This window comes from Galeopterus variegatus, unplaced genomic scaffold, assembly GCF_000696425.1.
Source record: "Galeopterus variegatus unplaced genomic scaffold, G_variegatus-3.0.2 Scaffold4860, whole genome shotgun sequence".
Classification (NCBI taxonomy): Eukaryota; Metazoa; Chordata; class Mammalia; order Dermoptera; family Cynocephalidae; genus Galeopterus; species Galeopterus variegatus.
Window position 1 is genome coordinate 27,172 of NW_007730971.1, and position 5,143 is coordinate 32,314.

The window sequence follows — 5,143 nt, forward strand, 5'->3', positions numbered from 1 at the left end:
CCTGGACAAGGAACAGTGCGAAGGCAATGGCTCATCTATCTGCATTGTATCCCAAGCTACCAAGACAGGGAAGAAAACAAATAGATAAACCACAGATGCTCAATTACTCAATTACTGTCATTTTTCTTTTTTACTGGGATTTTAAACACAAACATCTCCGGGCATAAAAGGATGCTAGGCCTGGTTGCTGGGTCTTCCTGCCTGGAAAAGCCAAGTCAGATGAATCATATGTGGATTCCTCTTGGTGAGGGGGAGGGAGAGTGACTTTGATTTTAAATTCTGAGCATGGTTCTCTGCAGGATTTCCCCACTCCCAGGAACTAGCTCCCAGTGAAATGGCCTCAGAAGATAGGGGACACTTGCTTTTCACTCAGAGTCTGAGAAAGCCCTCCAAACTATAACCACTCTTTTTGCCAGTTGTCCGGTTATTAGCAAAGGCTTGGCAAAGCCACATGGGTGTGGGAGACACCAGAGAAATGTGAATGGAGACATAGAGGAAAGATGGTAGGAATGACCTGCAGCATCTGGTAGAGCAGCTTGCTGTGTGCATCCGGGGTGTTTTAGCTGGGAGGTAGTTCAAACTTGCATTGGGCTCAGACACTTTCCTGCAACAAACACTGAGTGAGCTGAGCCAGACAGACACCTCTTTAAGTCAGGGTGTTTCAAAGTGCAGTTCCATGGCATCTTGCATCAGCATCATCCTAGGGGACCGTTGAAAAAGGTCAGTTCTAGGGCATTATTCCAGATTGATTGAGACTCTCTATGGTGAGACCCTGGACTCTGAGGTTAAACTACACTTCCCAGGTAGTTTTGGTGCAGAAATATGAAAACTTCTGGTTAAAAAGCCTTTACTACCAGTGTATGTGCAACATTCAAATTATTGGGCTTCCCTGTGTCCATTTTCTCATGTGAAAGTGGAGCTCACTCTCCCATCCTTGCAAAGTGATTTGCAAAAATTCACAAAAGTACATCTAAGTGCATAGCACAACGCCTGGCATGCTGGAGATGCTCCATAANCAGAAGATGGCACTCTCAATTTAGATACTCTTAGAGATTTAGACAATTTTTGTCACTGAAACGGCAAGGCTGGAGAAATTCCTTAAGTTCAAGCGTTCTTCTATATCTGAATGTGTTCTTCTCTCTGTCAAAACTGTTCTACGTCTAAAATTCTCCTAGCTAAGTCCTGACCTCCCTTCCAGACTCTGATCAATCTTTTGATCCGTCAGATCACTCTGCACCTTGACCACCTCCTTAAGCTCCAAATCCTTCACCAGCCCCTCCACCTTTTCCCTCTCTTCCCCACACCTGGTCTCGAGACACTCGTCCTCAGCCACACAAAACCCCTCTCCTTCTCCCCACTCATCAAGTGGCAACCCCACCTCAGCTCTGGCTCCTTTACACCCCCTCTGTGAAGTGGCAGGGACCGGGGGAATTGTCCGGACCCATATTCCCTTTTCTCTTTCCTATCTCTCCCAAATTGAGAAACAACTGGGATACTCAAATTGAGAAACAACCTGGACATATATCTTAAGGAATTCAGATATCTCACCCAGTCTTATGATCTCACCTGGCGTGATATTTTTATGACTCTCCCTACCACTTTGTCACCCAAGGACAGGGAGCAGTTCTGGATAATGAGCCAACAACAGGCAGATGAGGTACATGCTCAAAATAATAGGTGGCCTGTGGGAGCCATTGCCTTTCCTCATACGGACCCAAATTGGGACAACCAGGCTGGCCATGAGGACCGGGATCTTTGGGATAACATGATCACACACCTACTTCATGGCCTCCAAAAGGCTACTCACAAGTCCGTCAATTAAGACAAGCTTAGAGAAATCACACAGAGATCCACTGAAAATCCCAGCGAGTTCCTAACCCGCCTCTCTGAGGCTTTACATGAACACACACGTATAGACCCAAACTCCCCTGCAGGCATCCCCCTCTTACACTCTCATTTTATTACCCAATCAGCCCCAGATATTTGAAAAAAACTAAAAACTTGAGGATGGTCCAAATATGAACCAACGAGACCTCCTCAACACAGCTTTCAAGGTTTTTAACAATAGGGAGGAGGAGGAGAAGAAAGATCATTACAAAAGAGATCAGGCCAAATACCAGCTCCTGGCTAATGCCATCTGAGGCTCACACACTCCTAAGCCAACTGTCTCTAGGGGCAAGCCACCCAGGAACTGCTTCAAGTGTGGTCAACCGGGCCACTGGGCACAGGCCTGTTCTAATCCCAAGCCACCTTCCAGGCCCTGTCCTCACTGCAAACAGCAAGGTCACTGGGGGGTTGGCCGTTACACTCACCAGAGTGGGAGTGGCCCAGTCCCCAACCCACAGCCTTTGGCTTCATGGCCATCCCTACCGAAGCTGTTTGGCTTTGCCCAGGAGGAGGACTGACAATGCCCAGGGCCTGAGGCCCCCATGGAGATCACCACACATGAGTCCAGGGTAACTCTCCTTAAAGCAGGTAAGCCGATCTCTTTTGTCATCAGTACAGAGGCCACTTACTCTACCCTTCCTGAATATGCAGGACCAACAACCCCATCCTCTATCACAATAGTAGGTGTCACAGGATCAGAATACCACCCACAGATCACTCAACCCCTTTCCTGAATCCTACATCACACCCAATTCACACACAAATTTTTAATAATGCCTCAATGCCCCATCCCCTTTTGGGAGTGGGACATCCTTTCCAAATTCAAAGCTACCCTTACCCTAGACACTTAACTCCAGCTACAATACTCCTGTTACAGGCCACCCCAGACCTGGCCTCTGAGGCTTCCACCTTCCCCTCCGACTTGGACAAGGTTAATCCCTAGTATGGGACGCTTCTTCTCCCTCCATTGCTATGTACCATTTCCCTATCCTTGTTAAGCTGCAGAACCCCTCTTTGTTCCCTAATGTCCCACAGTACCCATTGCTAACAAACACCTAATAGGCTTAAAACCCCTCATACACAAACTCCTTTCTTCTCATCTCTTACGGCCTACCCACTCACCTTTTAATACACCCATCCTTCTGGTTATAAAGCCTAATGGCTCATGCCATTTAGTTCATAATGCAGCCATTTTACCCATAACTCCAATCGTTTCTAATCCCTATACTCTTCTATCCACAATCCCAACAACAACCCGCTTCTTCTCTGTACTTGACCTCAAAGATGCCTTTTTTCTATCCCCTTATATCCTTCCTGTCAAAACCTGTTTGCCTTCACTTGGACTGATCCTGATACACGTTGTTCCCAACAACTCACCTGGACAGTACAGCCTCAGGGATTTCGGGATAGCCCCCACTTCTTTGGCCAGGCCTTAGCTCAAGACTTATCTGAACTTCCTCCAACCTCTAGCATTTTAATACAATATCTGCATGACCTCCTCCTTTGTAGCCCCTCCTATGAGGATTCACAGGCCCACACTGTTGCTCTCCTTAATTTCCTGGCCTCCAGGGGATATAGAATATCTCCCGGCAAAGCCCAAATTTCTTCCCCTTCAGTCACCTGTTTGGGAGTCCACTTCACCCCCAACACCAAAGAAATAATGGTGGATCACAAAAGTTTAATTTCTGAACTACCAACTCCTACCACAACAAATGAAATTCTCTCTTTCCTGGGGCTTGCAGGATATCTCCGCATGTGGATTCCCAATGTTGGCGTGCTAGCAAAACCACATTATGAGGCAGCCAAAGGGGATACTGCCATTCCTTTAGATCCCACAAAACCCATTCATTCTCCCTTCCAGTGATTAAAAGCCACTCTTCTCATAGCCCCAGCTCTATCCCTCCCAAACTTATCTCATCCTACTATACTATACATCACCAAACCCAAGGATTGGCAGTCAGGGTTTTGGGACAAGAGGGAGGAGATATTTTCTTCCCGGTTGCATACCTCTCTAAACAATTGGACACCACAGCTTGAGGATGGGCTCCCTTTTATGGGCCTTGGCGGCAGCTGCCCTTTTAACACAACAAAGCTCTAAACTAACTTTTGAACAACAAACAGTCATTTGTTCCCCGCATCATCTTCAAGAGCTTCTCAGCCATATTCTCTCCCCTTCCTGCCTACAACTTATCCACCTTACCTTCATTGAAAATTCCCAGTTCTCCTTTAAATCTTGCTCTCCCTTAAACCCAGCCACTCTCATCCCAAAACACTCATGACCCTTAGAACATAATTTCAGGGAGGCTTTAGACCTCTTTCTCAATCCCTTTCCACACATCTCCCCACGTCCCATTACGCAGCCCCAACATACATGGTTCATAGATGGTAGTGCCACCTCCACGCCTGCCCACCAGGCTGGTTATACCATAATAAATCTAACACAAACTATTGAGGCTGCCCCCCGCCCAACACCACTTCCCAACAGGCAGAACTCATTGCCCTCACCCATGTTCTTACTCTGGCAAGTAACAAATGAATCAGTATATACACTGACTCTAAGTATGCTTACCACATCCTACACTCCTGTGTGGCCATATGGAAGGAGAGAGGATACATGACCACTCAAGGAGGGCCCATAAAAAATGGACATCTTATCAAGATACTTCTTGAGGCCATGTCCTTACCCCAATACACACCCCAAGAAATACAGCACCTCCAACAGTTGGGAGCACAGAGGAAGGACAACTGGTATACTCTCTCCAGTCACTATGTCCTCCCTACCACACAAGCTGAGCAAACCCTTTTAGATTTCCATAGTTCTATGAACCCTTACTACGCCTTCTTCAGCCTTTATATTCCAGAGGGGTCCCTGTGCTCAACCCCCAACCCAACACCTCCTTACACTTTGTCCACTTTAGGACCCACAAAATTGAAAATCTGCAGGACCTCCACTCTTCCCCCAACCCCAGAAGGATGATCTTTCCCCCCGGTGATTAACCTCTCACTCTTGCAGGCCCACTTCACATCCTTCACACAGGAGCTGCTCCAAGACTGGTCCCAACTCACCACCTGCAGTGTTGAAGACATCCTTGAGTGGGTAACTGAATTAGCCTGGCAGGGCTCCCTCTGCAATTACACCTCCGATGAGGTTATCTTCTACTCCTTTTTCCTACTATGCACCCTCTCAACCTCTCAGCCCCTGAACCCTTGCCTTCTCTCTTCCTCTTGCTTCTTTTCCTAACAGAGACATATGCCA